Genomic DNA, 19,903 nt, shown 5'->3' with positions numbered 1-19,903 from the left:
AGGGTGATGCTGGCCAATCACATATCACTTGTAACACTACTGAGCAGACAGCAACACAGCCATCTTCCATTGCATGACAAGCAGAAGTGCAGGATCACTGGGGCAGTCCAGTCTGCTGAAAGGAATACAAGAAGAAACAGGGTGGGGAGAGAGGAGAAGGAAGGAAGAGAGAAGTAAAACTAGAGAAAGGTGAGGAAGGTCATCTCCTATGATGCAGTCCAGCTACGCAGTGGGCTATCAGTCAGGTGCAAAGGCACAGAGTCCTGAGCCACGCTGCAGCTAGAATGCACCTTGACAGCGTGTGTAACTGCAGTCTCTGTGCCTGGGATTACCTGATGGTAGGACCAAGCAAGTTCGGAACCAAGTGAGGAACAGCCCAGCCCATCTCTCCACTTTCTGACTTCTAGTCTTGTGGCTGGGACAAACACTTGACAGAAGCAACTTACAGAGGAAGGCCTCACACTGACTCGAGTCTTAGAGGATAAAGTGCATCATGGTGAGGGAAGCCTAACAGAGTGGCTCGGTAAGGGACCACAGGAGTCAGCAGATGACATGTCTCACATCTTAGTGGATCAGGAGTTCTGCAGCTCCCATCTGCAACAGTGATGCCCCGTATAATGTGTGCTGAGAAGGATGAGAAATGGCCAAGTATTCAGGGTGTGAGATGGAGAGAGGGAGGTCTTATGTCTTAAGGACCATAAATATACCTGGCTTCCAACCAAAACCTAAGCCTGACTGCCCAAGCACGAAACCAGCTGTGCACATGAGCATGAGGAACTGGGTGCTACGATTCCAATGTCAGAAAAACCTATTCTATTTCAAACAGTCAAACAGGGTTAGGGAGACCTCTGAGTAACGTTACTGCTGCACAAGCATAAGAGCCTGAGTTCAGGTGTGCAGCAGCCATGTAAAGGCCGGATGTGGTGGTACTCGGCTGTAAATCTAGCACTGGGTATGTGTTATCTGGCTTACAACCACCCGCACTCCAGTTCAAGGAGATCTGGCGCCCTCTTCTGGCACTGCATTCGAGTGATGCACTTACTAATGAGCAGCCAAAACAGACACAAAAGGGCAAATAAATAAATATATTTTTACAAGTAGAGAACAATTGAAGACACATGGTGTTGCCCTCTACCCATGACATGTATGCAGATGTCTTCAGAATTACTGAACCACAGGATCTCAAAAGTTTACCAACATAACTACAGGTTCACAGAGTTGTAAGAAGCAACATAAGAGGTTTCTTGTGCTTTGCTCAGTTTCCTCCAAAAGTCACATTATGGCAAGACATAGTCTATCATCACAATAAAAATACTGAAATTCACACAACCATACACTGGGTTTAGACTTCCGCTGTTTTATCTTCGTTCATTCGAGAATGTTTGCTCATCCATACTTTTGTCAAATGTGTCATGTGACCCCACCACAGTCCAGACAAAGAACAGTTACATCACTATAATGGCCCCTTCTCCTCACCTCCGATTAACACACATACTTGTCTCTAACTCTCCTAGGTCTCCATCCACTACCCACCTCAGAACCCAAATGACCACTAATTTGTTTTTTGCCTCCACAGTGAGGTAATTCCAGCAAAGTCATACTTGTGGCATCATACTGCTTGAAGTGTTTACCACTCTCTGAGTCCATTCACCCCAACTGTGAAGCCATCTCTCCCAATGGAGTGCACCAAGTGATTGTTACAGTTCATTCCATTGTCTGGGACATATGCGTTCATTCCAGTATCAGGCAATTTCAAATAAAGCTGTTATGAAAATTCATGAATAAGAAGCCTGGTGAGGCAGAGAGCTACCATATAAAAGGAATCAGAGAATAAGAAGACACACAGACCATCTTCTTACTTCAACTTCCCCACTATGGCTGGTTCAAAACAAAATCACTATATCTCTGTGCTTGTGAATGGAAAATTTGGGATATATCTGTTCTTCCTTCCATTGAACTGAAAAACACCTACCCTCTTGCACGTCCTAGGGATATAACATTAAATAAAACAGACCAAAATACCTGTTTGTGTACGAATCATATATTCAACTGGACTTAATGGATAATATTCTGTAACTATACATTTCAAAAACTTGGTCAAAACCAAGCATCCTGGCACATTCCTAGGCTACACAGCAAAACAAAACATGGGTGGAGGAATGTAGCTCAGTCAGTGAAGTGTTCCCGGTCTCCCTCTCTCCATCTCTGTCTGTCTCTCTCTCTGACTCTGTGTCTTTCTGTCTCTCTGTCTTTGTCTCTATCTTTCTGCCTCTCTAGCTCTCTCTTTCTCATGTGTGTGTGTGTGTGTATGTGTGTGCATGCGTGTATAGACTAGAGACTATGGTCCATCATCAGAAGCTGTTCATGTTATACATGCACACACAAAACTTTAGAAAGTAGTTAAGGGTGTTGCTGCTAATTTCAGATATATGAAAAAAAATCTTAAGTTTTTTCAGGCAACAATATTCATGAGTTAGAGAAATGGAGGTGGAGGAAAAGATCCTATTCATAACAGAAATCTATACTATACAATGTTTGGCAACAGCCCTGTGAGAAATGAAAATGAATAAGATTATGAAAACAAACCCAAAGTTAAAAGAATTACATAGATATCATTTGAATGGGAAATATCAATAATGTAAAAGAAAATTACATTTTTTAAGATTTTTTAAATTATGCATACAGGGGCCGAGGGGTTAAATCTGTATTAGTGCAGTCCCTACAGAGAGGGCCTTAGATACTCTGGACCTGGAGCTATTGTGGTTGTAAGTGACCTGACCGGGGTGCTGGCAACTGATTTCCAGCATCTGCATGGCTGCTTATATCTGTAACTCCAGTGCCAGGGGATCGAACACCTTCCTGACCTCTGAGGGCGCAAAGCACCACATGATACACATCCATGCATGTAGGAAAAATATTTCTAGTGATAAAATAGTAAACCATAAATCTAAAACAATATTTTAAAGCCCAAGGTAGGCCAGGAATAGTGGGGCAGGCCTCTAGTGGCAGCACTGTAAACACTAAGGCGGAGGATTGAGATTTTGTGGCAGACTGAGCTACACAGGAAGATCTTCTCTAAAAAATAAAAAATCAATGGTAGTGGGGAGGAATCCTAATAGCATTTAAAACTTTGAAAATTTTATTCTCAGCTGTAAGTGGCAGAAACTTGCAGGTAAGTAGATCTCAAAAACAAAGCATAATTTTAGAAAGACAAGGTTGGAGCTGTGCATAGAGCTCAAAAGCATTTGGCTACGGGGCTGGGGATTTAGCTCAGTGGTAGAGCGCTTACCTAGGAAGCGCAAGGCCCTGGGTTCGGTCCCCAGCTCCGAAAAAAAGAACCAAAAAAAAAAAAAAAGCATTTGGCTAGTAAGCGACTATGCTAGGTTCAATCCCTTGTTTATATTATATTCTCTTGGTTTTGTTGTACTAGATTATAAACTGAGAGCAAAGAAGAATATTTTACGTCCTTGTCTGTTAACACAAAGTACATGACTTGATAAACAAAAGATACTGACTTTTTCAAATAAGTCAATAAGGAAATTATCAGTCCTTTCATATACTACTTAAGATTAGGGCAAACAATGGGAATGACTTGCATAAATAGACAGACAGACACACATATCAACAGATAGATATTGTAATGATAATGAAAAAAATACAGCAAAGAAAACAGGAAAAAAGAGCATTGTTAGCAGGAACCAGGAGAAAATATACACAAGGATCTGAGCCAAAGGCTTGACCAGACAATTCATTAAAGAAGAAGCTATCTTAGACAACCCTGCAGTAATTGGAAGCATTTAAATTAAATATAATTACAAATATATAATTATAATATAATTGTATAATAAAAGTGTAAATCTTGTGGGTTTAGTTCATGATAAAGCTGACAAGTGCTGGCAAGACCATTACACAATGGCTACTTTAGTACACGGCTGGTGGCCAGAACCAAAACAGCCACTTCAGTAGATAGTCGGGTATCACTTCATAACAATAAAGTGATAAACACTGTGCACAGCAGAAACAATTCTCCTGATTATAATTTTGCCAAAGGAAGCATCAAACTTTTTGGTCTTACAACTCTAGATGCTAAAACACTTGAAGACCTTCATGTGCTTTTTAAATATGGTTTCTGACTATTGATATTTATCATATGACAGGTTAAAATAGATTTTTAAGGCATAAGCCAGAGTGAATCTTCCACTAGCCATCAAAGCACATTTTTTTAAAACTTTTGTTATAAAAGATTTTCAAATTAAAGAACAAACAAACAACAACAAAACCAAAAATAAAATAAAAGTCATCAGGCACTGAGACTGGCGAGACCTAACATCTACCCATCTCAGTGACTTGCTATACAGTTAGGACAGCCAAATCTCACCAGAGTCCAGGTTAGGTCTGAGATGAGTGCAGCTGACACCAAACCACAAAGATGGCCCCTGACCACATTTCTTCCAACACATCTGTACTGAGGCAGCAAGGAAAACAGAAAACTTGGGTGTTTGAGTATATTGAAATCAAGAGAGGGAACTATAAAAAAAAAAAAAAAGCTACAACAAAAACACATCTGCAAACTGTCTGAAACCTTTATCCTTGCATTTTAGAGCAGAAGCAGGAGGGGCTTATAAGTTCAAGACTAGCCTGAAATACAAACAGAGATCCTGTTCTGAAAAACTCTGTCAAGGTCTAGGCTGTGTCTTGGCAGTAGTAGAGCATCTCTGTGATATGTACAAGGCTCTCCTCTTTCCCAGCCCTAGAACCACACGCATACAGAGATATCTCAAGAGTCATGAGATAGACATCTTTGTCAATATCACTGGTGCTCCACCAGTAGAAATCTACTGCTCGGCACACACTGGACGCTCTCTGTAGTCGTCTTCAGGTTGCCAGGCAAGTGAGCAGGGTGCTGTACCTGCTGGGTAAAGGCAAGAGATTATGTGCCAAACATCTTACACCACACAGGACAGCACCCACGTTTCCCTTGCTTACAAGATATCTATTATCAATCGACCAACTTTCCTTTTCCTGTTATTGCCCCACCACTACTTCCTGGAACCCAGAACCTCGTATATGCTAGAAGGTTTCTCACACTATGCTACCCCAACCTGCATAAAACTTCCAGGCTAAAATTCAAAGGCCTGGTGCTAAGGAACTGCTCTGCTGTCTGCATCTAGAAACAGGCAAACCTAAGTAACATTTCATACTTCACTCATGCTCACCGTCCCTATTATCCACTACTTAGTCTCCCTTCTGATTTCACATCTGAGAAAAAGGTTCTATTTATTTTTTCCCTATTAACCTCCTCTTTTTCTTGCCATATTACTACTCCGTTATCTCTTCTCAACAGTCCTGCTTTATCTTCATGTCTTATGAATATAAATATATACATGGATGCACATATAGACTTAGCACATGAGAGGAAAAACTTGGGTATTTGTTTTTCGGGGTGATGTATTTTACTTAACATGATCATATCCAGTTCTATCCATGATTATATCCAGTTCTATCCATTTTCCAGCAAGGAATAAAACTCTTTTTGTTCACAGGTGAATGAAATCCATTGTGAGGCTGGTAAAATGGTTCAGTAGGTAGAGACACTTGCCATCAAGCCTGATAACCTGAGTTTGATCCCTGGGACCTGTAGGGTGGAAGAAGACAATCAACTAAAGAATCTTGTCCTTTGACTTCCATGTGTACCATGCAGTGTGGCTAGACACATATACCCCAATAGTAAAATAATAATAAAAAGAATGATAATGATAATCGTCTCAAAACTCCATTATGTACATGTATGTACCACATTGTCGTTAGCTACCTGTCAACTGATGGGAGTCTAGACTGATTCCATGCCCTGGCTATTGGGAATAATCACAAATATGGTGCACAGCTATCTTCATGGTCTGTTGACTTAAGGTCCTTTAGGTACATGCACAGGAGTGGTGAAGCTGAATCATATGGGAGTTCTATTCACAGATTTTGAGGAACCACATACTAATTTCCACAATGGCTGCACCAATGTTGAGTAAGCCGCCCCCACCCCATCCTCATCAACTCCATTCTAAGCTCAAGAAATTTTAATTTGCATTTCCCCAAAGACATAGGATATTGAACATTTCCTCAAATATTTATTAGCCATTTATAGTTTGTCCATTGAGAGCTGTCTATCTGATTGGATGGTCCTGACTATGGCAAGATAGAATTGCAAAGCAGTTTGAAACAAGTCACTATGTACGTTGAGTGTCAGTGCAGATAACTGTGCAACCTTCCCAGGTTGGTGCATGGCATACATGTGTGTGATGCACCTGTCCTCAAAAGATGTCTCAGAAGCGGTAGAACACATAAACATTAACGCCCCTTGGTCTCTAGAGTGACGTTTTAATCACCCTTTCAACTTTTGAGAGCTAAAATGTGTTGCTAATTCCTAGCGCCTGGAGGGACATTGGAACCCTCCAGGAGTGCCAAAGTGCTTCTGGAACCTTTTCCATGCCTTCTAGGGTTGTTCAGGTACAACCCATTTCTGAGGACCAAGAACAAGAATAAAGGGACACTGGTGCAGAGCTCCCTGGACCCTGCTGCAGAAAAATTAGGTGCCTACCTTTAAAGCAAAGATACTTCTGGTTCAGTATTCTTAGATCAAATGAAACAAAACAAAAAGGTCACAGAGTGGCGTTCTTATCTGGTTGAACCCTGCTATTCTTTCTGACGTGTAGCCACAGTCCCCTTACTTGGAAGTGAGGATATCTAACCTAAAGAGTTGTAGTGTTGATTCAAAACAAGATGCACGTCAAACATGGTGGCACATAAGTGTAACTCCAAGTCTCAGGTGGGAGAGGCAAGAGAATCAGGAATCTAAGCCTAGGTCTCAGGAAGCAGAGGCAGGAGGATCAAGAGCTCAAGGCCAGCTTTGAACACATAGCAAATTTGAGACTCTATCTTTTAAAAAAAGAAAGCAAGCAAACAAGGATGGAAGACATACGATGGGCACAAAAACACCAGGGAGTAGTACTTGATCTAAGATGGACACATTCCTGGACCAGAGACATCTTTTGCGATTATGAGTCATTATATGGACTGATTGAACGGGTTTAGAGAACTCATTTTCAGAAAGCCACAGAAGGTTAGAAGTGGGGCAGCCTCCAGGTCTAAATGAATTATGCCGCGTGTTTTAAGATGGTGACTGTGGAGTCACAGGAGCCTGGGAGCAAACACTAGCTGCCAATTAATCACTGTATGACTTCCCCTCTACCAGCTTCCCTCATCTCTCTTACTTCAAAGCAGGAAAAACCTAAGGGCATTCACAGTCTAGTTTCAAAACCTCCATTGTATAAGATGCAATTATCTACCATGCACAGGGCTTCACATTTCAACTCACCAAAGGAAAAACAATTGATATTTAAAGTCTGAGGCATCTCCTGCAGTGTTTGGGACACAAAGCTCAAGGACAAGTTGTGCTACTGGATACTTTTCTCTACAAAAGGACACTAGACAATAAAAATTTTATCCCCAAAGGGAGACTAAAATCATGAGCCACTCTTTATCCCTGTGATTGTTTGCTTCCTTCCCTCCATACCAGTCCATGACATAGATCTGATGTTTATGTTGGGTTTCTTCCTCTACCATATTGTCATCGCAGAGATACAAGTGTTGGCTGTCTTCACCCTCTGCAGCATCAGTTCCTGGAAACCAGAACCCAGACTGGCCATCTCTCTGTAGCTCACTGAAAAGTTCTTGTACCAACACCAACAGAATTACCTTAGTAAAACCATTTCTACATTCATTTATTCATTCATTCATTCATTCATTCATTCATTCATTTATCATAATGACCTGGGCAAGGAGTTCTCTTTCCTAGTGTTCCCTATATGTGACATAAACCTTGCTAGAAGTCAGTGCTAAGGCCAAGTTTGGTTTGCCTAAGCCTGTGCTTCTCACTGGTTGGGTTTGCCTTCATTTTTAGAAAGCTCAAAGCATAATGCTGCTTTGAATCAACTACAATCGCAGTGTTTTTTTTAAGCCATTTTTCCCCTCCTGATGTGGAGATGGGACATAATAAATGAAAGAAGACTCTGCTGGGCCATGCTTAAGATGCAATTCCCAATCACAGACTGTATTTATCATAAGAAGACACTACTCAGACTTGAATGTGCCTGCAAATTCCTGGGAATCTGATTACTATTCTAAATAGATCACTGGATCTGACTCAGTAACTCAGGAGCTACTGCATTTCAAACCTTAGACCACAGGTGATGCCACTTAGGCCTGGTCTACAAATTGAGTTGCACAAGGTGAAAGAAACGTTCCCTTGATTCAGCACAATTTCTGTGTACACCTCCTCCACAAAATATGACCAGAGTCTCTAGAAATGTAGGGACAGACACCAAAAGCACGTAGGATTCTATTAGGAAGTACAAGTCGCCCCCAACCTAATTTCCCTTTGTCTCTCTACTAACCCTGTGAGTTCCTGATGAAAGTGGCCAGAGAGTCTCCTGGGAAGCTCTCTAGAAGCTTTTGTTGCAGGTGGCCTCAATTTTCAAAATGACTGCTTTTTCCAAGGTTTTCCCAAGGTACACTGCTTGGGACAGCTGTTATCACTAATATTTGGCTAGGATTTTAACATCCTAGTGTTTTCATACCAGCCCTAAAAAGATCCCATCCCTCATCTTCAATTCAGTGTTGGTTCAGTTCCAGAAAATCTTAGACCCTCACCCCTAGGCCCAGAGCAGCCAGGTCTCCCTATTCCTATCCAGACGCCACACCTCAGGCCAGCCAGGTAGAGACAAAGTCGCTCATGCACAGATCGAACCCCAGGCACCAGGGCAGGTTCCCCCGGTGCCCCAGCCCTCACTCACCTTATCTGTCTGGACCAGGATGGCCAAGGACAAAAATAGGTAAAGGAGGAGAGCAGTGAGCCTAGCCACCATGCTGGGAGCAAGTGCAGGGCCCCAGAGGAGGACAGCTATCCCAGGAGGGCCTTAGAGGTGGGTGGGGAGGAGGGGCCAGAGAGGAGGAGCCTATCACAGCTGCAGGACCCCGCCAACAGCTAGAACCACTTGAGCAGCTTGGCCGAAGACTGGGGGTGGGACATGGGGGAGAGGGCGAAGGCGGGGCTAACAGACACCCTTGGGTCACCTGATCCGGGTTGGGTGGTGTGTCTAATTGCTGCCCACAGACCCCTCCCCATCCTGCGTCGCTATGGGAAAGTCAGAAACGGCCTTCAAGTATCAGAAGCCAGGGGGTTAGAAACAGCAGTGGAGATGGTGCTCAGAAATGGCCACCTGTGAGACCACCACATCCTGGCCCAGAGCTTGCGACCTTGAGCCTCACCGTCCTCCTCTACTTCAGTTCTCCCAGCTATGAGGACCCCAGCACCTCAGCAGCGCTTGCTACTCCAGGTTGAAAGCTGCAACAAAATCCCTGCCCAAGACTAAAAGAACTGGTCTGTGTGTGTAGCTGCCGGAACCTGGTGGAAGATGACAATAGAGCAGGCAACACGGAGGGTGAGCTCAGTCCAGAGTAAAAGCTGTAGGGAACAGTTCCCAAGGCGTGAGTTAGGGATGGCCTTAGTGAAGGGAAAGTTCACAGCTGCTCAATCTGCTGAGACTAACAGTCTTTCCCCATGAATCTCTCTCTCTGCAAATGGAGTCCATCTCCCTGACGGTGAGAATGCAGATACTCTCTGCTGTGACAACCAAAAATGTACTGCAGACTGGAATTGAAAGCTCCCAATATGAGCAGGGCTGCAGCCAGCTCTCAGGACAAAGAAACACTGCTCAGGGTGGCAGCATGGAACCTGTCTATACCATCATGCTGCATAAGCTGCCCTGGGGCCACTTCAGAGGACTGCTCCTATTCCTATTCCCATGGGGAGGAAACAACTCATATATATATATATATATATATATATATATATATATATATATATATATATATGAACAGGCAGGCAGGCAGGCGTGCACAGAAACACACACACACACACACACACACACACACACACACACACACACCCTAATGAAAACAATACTAAAAAGAAGAGAAATTTTCTCAGCCTTTAACAAAATCCTAATTCCCTGACTCAGCAAACCAAATACTATATGCTTAAAGGGGAAGTTAAAATTTATTGGGAAGGGTGCTCTCTATTCAGAAAATAAGGTTCAAACAACATCTGTCTTCAAACTACACAACAGAGCTGTGGGGGAACTCAAGTCCATCCACTACCAGAAGCCACGCGTTTCCTACCTTGAGCTGGTACTAGAAGGTCTCAGCCCCATGACAACAGCTGCCCAGAGTAAGCCCACAGCTGCTGGATAAACCTCCGGGACACCAGGGTTTCCTCTGAACATAAATAATAACAATTACGTGTTTCTATGCTTCACACAGCTCACCAAACATTCTTTCTTAAGGGCTAGGCTTTCTCACACATGAACCTGTACACATGAACACACATAAATATTTTTTAATAAAATTTAAATGTATTTTTCTCCTCTACAACTTGAAAGCTTCCAGTTGGACATTCTCCCCCTGAATGTCTTTTTCATAAACATTCTAGCATTTAGATGTCAGCATTGACTACATTTGGCAGCTGATTAAATACCACAGATTATGTCCCTCCTGGGTTATGCTGTTACCCTCAGTTCCCAGTGACTGGTTCCATTTCAGGCCTCTCTGAGCTCTTAAACAGCCACGCACAACCTTTGACACTGTGACACATTGTCATCTATAAAGTTCACGCTTCAAGAACCATGACTGAGATGCAAAAGAAAACTCTCTGAAGGTTTTAGATCAGTTTACAGTTTTGTGCTGGGCCATAGCCCACTCCTCAGGTTTCAAACTGTACATAGACCACTTTCCAATAACTGTGTGCTCTTCCTGGGCCAGGAAAATACAACCCCCAACAAAAGGCCACTCAGAAACACATCTGTAACACAAAATCTCTTTGAGGAAACTTTTGATTCGTGCCTTTAAATCTCTTTAGATAGAGAGAACTCACACTGAATATTTTAGGAGATTGTTAGAAGAATTTGAAAGTTCTAGAACGTTTAAAAGAAATCCATGCTTTTGGCATTACAAAAACAAATGTTCATCAAACTTCATCAAGCAGAAATGGAGCCAGGAGGTAAAAGCTTTTTAATGAAACTTTCTGTTTTCAGTCTCTCTGGTTTCCAGCCCAGCTGTTCACTCCCCCCCCATCCTCCAGTTTGCTATGTTTTAAATCCTCTAAAGATTAGTAATGATGGCTGTAATTGTCTTCTAAGAAACAGACTAATGCAGGCACTCAAAACATAACATATACTAACAACAAATCCTGGCAATACATTTATAAATGAAAATCAGAAACTTGAGGGTGAAATAAGTTGCCTTAGCATGGCCAAGATTCAAACTTCACAACAACAGTCCTACCCTAACTATTACTCTATACCCTGTTAAACACAAAGTGTTTTCTTCCCTCCTGAACTATTTCTCTAAACAACTCCTGAACCTGCAGAAAATGTCCAGCAGAACCAGAAGATCCTCTTTGCTAGGTTAATGTTTTTATCAAAACACTGACAGAAAAACTGTGAAGTTGAAATGCTGTGGAGAGAGGTGTGACCTCTGACACTTCCTCCTGGCAGAGATCATTGAGCAGGGAGAGGAGGAGATAGGTATGGGGGAGGATGAATCTAGGACCAGTTTCCCAGTCCATCAGGGTGGATGAAAAGTTGTTCCCTCTGGGCATTCCCCTGCCTTCTTCCTGCTACCTTTAGTGCTAGTGAGTCACAGAACCAGGATAAGGTGGTTCAGGGGAGGTGTAGGCCACAGCTGTGGGGACAAGAACCAGAACTAATAGCAGACACAGGTGTCTATACCATATTCTCTCCCTAAGGCTCTTCAGCATGTTTGTCTAAGCCTGCACAGCTAACTACCACAATCAAAGCTAAATGGCTGTATCCTCCATCCTGCAATGCCTATGAAGCCTTGACATGGCTCACCTTCTCTGAACTTGCAAACTGAAATTTTTCATTAAACTTGGGAGGAGAGCTGGCTGTATAATCCAGGCTGGCCTAGAATTCTCTATATGGCCCAGGCTACTCTTGAACCTAGACAATCTTTCTGTCTCAGCCTGCCCCAGCCTACCCCAGCCTGCCCCAGCCTGCCTGGTACAGGGATGGGCCCAGGTGAATGTCCATGCATAGTTTGTCAACTCTGCTATTATTTTCTTAAACAAAACCTCAAATGCCAAGTTTTTCAATGCACTTGCCTTGAGCTTTAGAACGCACATGGTCATCCAGTCCTACCACATACCTCCCTCCACTCAGGGGTGGCATGTGACCAGACTCGGGGTAATTAGGAAGGATTTCTCCTTCCAAAGGAGCAACAGGAACATCTGGCTCTGAAGGCACTGGCCATGCCTCTGAATAGGACTGGGTGTTTCTGTTCCCCAGGTCTTTCCTGTCTGGAGTTAGGAAAACTGCATCTGCCTGTGGAGGAGCTGGGGTTCTGGTGCCCATTGGATCCAAAAGCAATGCTGGGTCCTTGAAATCCAGAACCTCTACCTCTCCCACAGGTGGCCCCTGTTTGATTTGATGGACCAAATAAGCCGATTCTGTTTCCTGGTAGGATGGCCAGTTACCAGGTGCTGGGTGTGGCAAAGGAGAAGCGTAATCAGAATCTGTAGATGTGGTGCCAACATCCACAAAGCTTGGATTAGCCTTTCATTTGAAAGACACATCAATACATCGATTCTGCTGTGGCCTTCCAGGGCCTCCCCTGGTTCAATTGGTGGGTATTCTACATGCTTTCTGAAAAGAAAATTATACGAATTCTAGGTTTATAAATATAAAAATTAAAAGAATAAACCCCAAAAGGCCACAGACCCAGGGCTAAGCCCTGCAGCCAGGACTAGCAGGCCATAAAGATAAAGGAGCACAGGAAACACTGTTCAGGCAGGACTGACAAGCCATAAAGAAAAGGAATGCAGGAACCAGCCTGAGTTAATGGGACTGATTCATGGGACGTCTGGCAGGAAGACATCTCCCCCCAGCTCACTGAGGGCCATCCTCCGGCCCCTGATAAGCCCCTGACTTCTAGCACGTACTCTTTCTGCTTTGTTCTCACTGCTATGTTTGAATGAGCCAATTGTATGTAACCACGCCAAAACCCCCTAGCCTTCTCTATATAACCCTCTGACTTTTGAGTTTCGGGGTCGACACCTCTGTCTCCTGCGTGGGATATGTGTCGGCCCGGAGATCTCTGTAATAGGTCTCCGTAATAAACCTCGCCTTTGCTTATTACATCCAAAATGGTCTCTCTGTGTCTGGGGTCCGCGATTTCCCAAGACTTGAGTAAGGGTCTCTCTGCGTGGGATCTTTCATAATAATGGGGGCTCGTCCGGGATCTGCGCGACTACCCCAGACTCCGAAGACCCCTTGGAGGTGAGTTGGATGTTTGTCTGAGTGTTTCTGTGTGAGCGGCGCCGCATTCGTCAGTCTGTGTCTGTCTCTGTTTTGGTTCCACCGTGTGTGTATATATGTGTGTCTTAGTACTGGCCTGTGGTAAGAGGGCAGATGGGTATTCCTGCCCTGTGGTAAGAGGGTGGATGTGTATTCCTGCCCTGTAGGAGAGTGGATGTGTATCCCCACTCAGTGCAGCTGCCTTTGTGGTCCGTGAGGACCCCCTGGCTGCGGAAGGGGGGACGCCCCGGGCCCGCAAGGCTACAGCCCCTGGAAGACGTTCCACGGGCGGAGAACAGTCGGGAGAGCCCGGCTATGGACAGTCAGGAGGACCTGACTCTGGTTTTCTGGAACAAAGGAGATGGAATGCTCCTTTTACCTAGGCGGGAGTGGACGAGGAATCCCACTCCGTCAGAGGTCGAGTTCGGCTGCCTATTTAAATATAGGCACGGACAAGTGTGCTTAGTCGTTAGGACAAGAGGACACTCTGGAATCCTGTTGGGAGGTGGAATCAGATGGTCCATCTCATCCCAAAAGCAGCTAAGGTTAAGCTGCAGTTTGGGCCACGTACTGAAGGTACCAGGCATCTGTGAAAGTTGGTTATAAGATGCTTTGTCTTGATATTGTTTGTCTGGCTTGTTTTCTGTGGTATTGTCGAGTGTCTTTTTGGCTTTTGTTTCGTTTTTGAATTTTGGACTGACGACTGTGTTTGAATTTGGACTGACGACTGTGTTTAAAATCTTGGACTGATGACTGTGTTTGAAATCATGAAACTGTTTGCTTTGTTCGTCATAGAGTTTTACTTGGTCCTCTTGGTGCTTAAGTTAAGAGTTAAAAATAATTTGCTTGAGAAAAATTGTTTTCTGCCAGGGAGTTTTGTCTTTCTCTCTTGAGCCTCCTCCCCAAAGAGAGATGCCCCTCCCTTTACTCCCCTTGATCAGCCTAGCTGCTGTTAACAGTTGTGTAAACAGACATTAACAAAAACCTTGAGGAAGAAACCGCTTATAAATAAAAAAAGTTCCCCAGATTAGGCTGCCTGCTATAGAACAAATATAGTGAGTAGAAAACTTAATTTTATGGACCCCGCTCTAGTGGCGGTGTGTTGGTTGATAGCCAACGTTAAGTTTTTAAAACATAGTGTTTTATCTGTGCTTGTGCTTGAAACACACAGTAGGGGGGAGCGAAATTAGCTGCGGAGCTGCTGCAGCGAGCATGGGGACTTCTCAAGTCTCTCCCAATTTTTCTGGCTCTTCAGGAGCTGTTTAAAAGAAAAAGGCTTAAGGTAAAAAGAAACACTATAAAAAGATTTCTTAGTGAATTACTACACCTTGGTTTGCGATCTCTGGGAATCTCATGGTGGACAGCTGAGATAAGCTGGAAAAGGATTTAAATTTTGCTTAGAAACAAAGAATCTTAAAGGTGGAGTTTCAGCCGGTATGACACTTAGTGCATAGCTGCCTAAAAGATCAGAAATGCTGTCAACAGGCTATAAAAAAGGGACAGGCTGTGTTAAAAATGCTACATAAAGAATAATCTAAAAAGGCTGAGAGTGAGGTGGGAGAGGACTCTAAGAAAAACAAGAACAAGAAAGGAATTTCTGCTTTTAGTGACCAGACCTTCAACTCTTGCTCACAGAAAGAGGGTGCTCATTAAGAGAAGTTCTTTAAGGAGCCTGCCTTATCTGCTGGCCCTATTCCAAGAGAGGAGCCAGTCTCCAACATTAAATTACTTTTCTCACTGGTCATCATTAGCATGGAGAATGCCTTTGATCCTATCCCCACAGCAGCCAGTTCCTGCCCCTGTGGTAGAAATGTCCCAGGTTGGGGGGCAGAGAAGCCCCTAAAATAGTTTCAAAGAATCTACAACAAACTGTAAAGAACTTTGTTTTGTTTTGCCAGTTTGAATTTAGAATTCAGGCTTTGGCTGTGGCCGAGGTCAGGATTAATGTTTTCGTTTCCATGGGCCCTTAGCCCACTGAGACAGTTTGGTAAAGGACTACTACTACAGTCCTGATATTCAGAGACATGGAGAGAGCTATAGTTTTTTTTTATTAAAGGTTGGTACTATAGTATTAACAATCTCTTTATTAGATATAAGAGACAAGAAGCCCCAGGTGAACTGGTTACAATTCTTTTGTCAGCTGCTTAGTATCTAACACTCAGGTTCTATCGTCTCTCCATCCTTTTATTATTAGTTGTTACTGAAAGCCTAGTGCCATTTAGAGGATGGGTCTCTTGAGTGATAAAGCCACTGAGCTGGCACTAAAGGAAGGTACTCCTTAAGGGAAAATCTAAGTCCAGAGAGACAACCGGTAACAGATAGACTGCCCCTCTGCTCACTTTTCTGTTTCACAGACACAAGGTCTTTTTGTCCCAAGAAAGCCTCCTGGCTTAGCTGTGTGACTAAATGCTATTTGCCCTCTTCAGTGGACCTCTATTCTCAAGATTCCCTTGTTTTCTCACCATCCCATTTGAGATGCTTGTTAGTAACTGTTACAGGTCTTCTTTACCACCGAGGAAAGACAAAATCCTACTAGAGGCCAGAAAAAGTGTTCCAGAGATGGATGGAAGGCCCTCACTTCTGCCTGCTCTTTTCAGACGCCTAAAGGTAGGGAGTGCCAGGTCTGCCGCCAGGCTCCAAGGGTGGGTCTCTGAGGGGCTAAAAAATGCCCCACCAATCTGGCTAAGATAAAGAAAGGATATGAAGAAAAAGTTACAAAAATTTGAAGGGTTAAGTTAAGTTGCTGAGAGTTAGTGTAAGTTACAGAGAAAGTAAGGTTAAAAAAGAAAGAGGTAAAAAGAACAGAAAGCTAGGGAAGAAAAGAGACAAAAAAAAGAAGTTAGAGAGCTAAAGAGAGATAAAAGACAAGAGAGGAACATATACTGGCCACAGTAGTTAGGGAACCTAGGAAGATAGTACCTGACAACAGAAGAGAATTCCTGGCTAAAGATCAGTGTGCCTAATACAAAGAAAAAGGACACTGGGTCAGGGACTGCCCAAGAAAGAACAAGAGGGGCCACTGGAGAGCTTCTTGGTCCTAGAGTGCTGGACAGGGACCCAATGCTCTGTGCTCCTATGCCCCCCAGTGGGCCAATATCCAAAGACCTTGAGTGCAAGGAGCTACTGGCAACGAACAATACTTATGGACTGCCCGAAGAACAGTGGACCTTGGCGTGGGCCGGGTAACCCACCCACTAATTCATGGTCATCCCTGACTGCCCCTATCCCTTGCTCATGAGAAAATTGCTCTCCAAATTGGCTTGCGTGGGCTGAAATGGCTGGATGAGGCCATGTGTATACATATCTATAGACTGTGTATGTGGAGCTTAAGACCTGTCTCAGTACACCAGTAACTGATGCTGGGAGTTAAATGGCTTAGTGCTTTTCTGCCTGAAACACACCGTTCCTGCCAGCCGGGCACTAACAATTATCACCCAATCCAGGACTTAAACTGTGATAGAGTGGCTGATAGAGTGTCCAAAGATGGGACCACTGGTCAGCTGCCATGGACTAAATTCTCCACCGGTTGGGGACAATCTGGTCACCTTGCTGCCCAATCCGGACCTGGAGCCACCACAGCACGAGTGTCAAACACTGACAGAAACACATGGGTGGAGGAAAGACCTCTGCGACTGGCTGATTGACCCCTGCTGAAAGCCGAGGACCTTGTCCACAGACAGGAACAGTTCTCTTCATGAATGAAGGTCAGAGACAAGTGGGTGCTGCCATGGTGGACAACACAATGTCATCTAGAATGGCTGAACCCCAACCCCCCCCAGCACATCAGCGCCACAGATGTCTTTGCCATCTCTTAGATGCCCTGATGAAGCCAACAACTGTGAGTACTATTCATTGCTTAGGATATCAGGAGGAAAGAGATTCAGTGACATGGGACAGTAACAAAACAGATAAAGTGGCTCGAGAAATGGTTATACAGGAGCCTATCCTGGTTACAGGCCTACAAGAGACAGCCACTGGGAACTGAGATTGGACTAAGGGATGGCCTCACTTAGAATGTACAACAGAAGAAAAGGCCCAAGTTGTTTAAAAGATAAAAGGACAATGACACACTTGGGGAGAAAGCTATATCCCCCAAAGAACAAACAAAAGACTCACTTTGCCAAATTAAGAAATGGACTCATTTAAGAGATAAGAAGTTTGTCCAAATAGTTAAAATATATATAATAGACTTTAAGATTTTAGCCAAGAGAGACAGTAAAAAATATAAGATATGTCAATAAGTAAATGCTTAACAAACAAACAGGGCAAAGAGACCTAGAGAGTTTAGTGAAAAGTCGAAGTGAACTTCACTGAGATAAAACCAGAAAAATATAATCACAAGTATCTCCTAGTGCTTGTAGATACTTTTTCAGGAATAGATAGAAGCTTTCCTCACCAAACGAGAGACGGCCTCTACAATCATCAAGAAGATACTGAAAGAAATCTTCCCCAGGTCTGGAATGCCCAAGGTAATCTGGTCAGACAACGGTCCTACTTTCGTTGCCAAGGTAAGCCAGGGTGTGGCCAAGTATTTAGAGGTCGATTAAAAATTACATTGTATTTACAGACCTCAAAGCTCAATTCAGGTAGAGTAAATAAATAGAACTCTAAAAGAGACCCTGACCAAATTGACCATGGAGACTGGCACAGACTGGGTGACACTCCTTCCCTCTTGCTCTCTTCAGAGCAAGAAATACCCCTTCCAGATTCAGCCTTACCCTCTTTGAGATCTTATATGGGGCCTCAGCTCCCCTGACTGTATTAGATGATGTTACTGAACCAACATGTCATAGTGCCATAATAATAATGATTTGTGTGCCAGGCTAAAAGACCTACAGGTGATACAGAAAGAAATCTGCTCACAGCTGACAGCAGCCTATGCCCCGGAGACCCCTGAGACATCCCATCAGTTCCAGGTCGGAAGCAGCTACACTGAGCCCAGACACTCGATCCTCGCTGGAAAGGACCATACCTGGTGCTGCTGACCACCCTGACAGCCGTCAATTCTCAGCCCTCACCAGCCGTGTACTAGCTGTTAGGGCTGAGAGCTGGGACCTAGAGAGAAATTCAGTCATGTTTGTCCTGGGTTCCATCGAGATAGGTGTGGGGATAGGCTTGATTTCTATTACAAATAATGTAACATTACATATGTTAGTACTCCTAACACTTCTTGGGACTGTGCCTCAGGGATCACAACCTATATAAGTTTAGAAGTTCTGAAAGACAGTCATGACCTTGGTGTATAGGTTCAGATAGTGTCCAGATTGGAATCCTGATGCTAAAGACTTAGTAAGAGACAAAAAAAAGGAGTTGAGAATTACTTAGGGCTAGGGCTATCTAGGTGCTACAAGGGCAGCACAAGGACATCTGCTGTTGCCCTACAATACAAGGCTTATAGAGAATTCAGAACTGCCATTGACTCAGATATAAAAAGAGTAAAAGACTTTTTAGCTGACCTCCAAGAATACCTAACTTCCCTCTCAGAGGTAGTCCTTCAAAATAAGAAAAGATCAGACCTGATATTCCTTAAAGAAGGAGCCTGTGTGCTACACTAAAAAAAATGTTGCTTCTATACAGACCATTCAGGAGTAATTAAAGACTCCATAAATAAACTTAAAAAAAGGTTAGACAAAGACAGACAGAAAAACACACAAGAGATGGTTCGAGAGCTAGTTTAGTAGATCTCCCTGGATGACTACCCTACACTCTGCTACAGCTGGACCATTATTAATAATTTTCTTGGTTTTAGTTTTTGGCTCCTGCGTGACAAACAGGTTAATTGCTTTTGTTAAAAATTGAGTGGGTGCTGTGCGGTTGATGGTTGTGAGACAACAGTACCAGTCAGTTAGGACAACTGGTGAGACCAAATAAGACTTGATATCAAAATTCTAAGATTAGAATTATTTAATAGGAGAAGACGGGAATGAAAAGAAAATTATACGAATTCTAGGTTTATAAATATAAAAATTAAAAGAATAAACCCCAAAAGGCCACAGACCCAGGGCTAAGCCCTGCAGCCAGGACTAGCAGGCCATAAAGATAAAGGAGCACAGGAAACACTGTTCAGGCAGGACTGACAAGCCATAAAGAAAAGGAATGCAGGAACCAGCCTGAGTTAATGGGACTGATTCATGGGACGTCTGGCAGGAAGACATCTCCCCCCAGCTCACTGAGGGCCATCCTCCGGCCCCTGATAAGCCCCTGACTTCTAGCACGTACTCTTTCTGCTTTGTTCTCACTGCTATGTTTGAATGAGCCAATTGTATGTAACCACGCCAAAACCCCCTAGCCTTCTCTATATAACCCTCTGACTTTTGAGTTTCGGGGTCGACACCTCTGTCTCCTGCGTGGGATATGTGTCGGCCCGGAGATCTCTGTAATAGGTCTCCGTAATAAACCTCGCCTTTGCTTATTACATCCAAAATGGTCTCTCTGTGTCTGGGGTCCGCGATTTCCCAAGACTTGAGTAAGGGTCTCTC

The 19,903-nt window shown here is 43.7% G+C and overlaps 1 long non-coding RNA gene and 1 pseudogene across 2 annotated transcripts in view; one reads left to right on the top strand and one right to left on the bottom strand.

Moving 5' to 3' along the window:
• LOC148001994 (uncharacterized) overlaps positions 1-19,903 on the bottom strand; it is a 741,081-nt pseudogene that overhangs the window by 148,086 nt on the left and 573,092 nt on the right. The gene's annotated exons all lie outside the window — the stretch shown is intronic.
• LOC148002001 (uncharacterized) lies at positions 15,161-18,932 on the top strand. Its single transcript, XR_015634183.1, has 2 exons — positions 15,161-16,216; positions 16,261-18,932. It is a non-coding gene; the product is annotated as an uncharacterized LOC148002001 (long non-coding RNA).

The sequence above is a fragment of the Rattus norvegicus genome, chromosome 12, assembly GCF_021556685.1.
Source record: "Rattus norvegicus strain SHRSP/BbbUtx chromosome 12, alternate assembly SHRSP_T2T, whole genome shotgun sequence".
NCBI classification, from domain to species: Eukaryota; Metazoa; Chordata; class Mammalia; order Rodentia; family Muridae; genus Rattus; species Rattus norvegicus.
The sequence above is the reverse complement of the archived record's forward strand: the minus strand, read 5'-3'. Positions and strand labels throughout refer to the sequence as shown.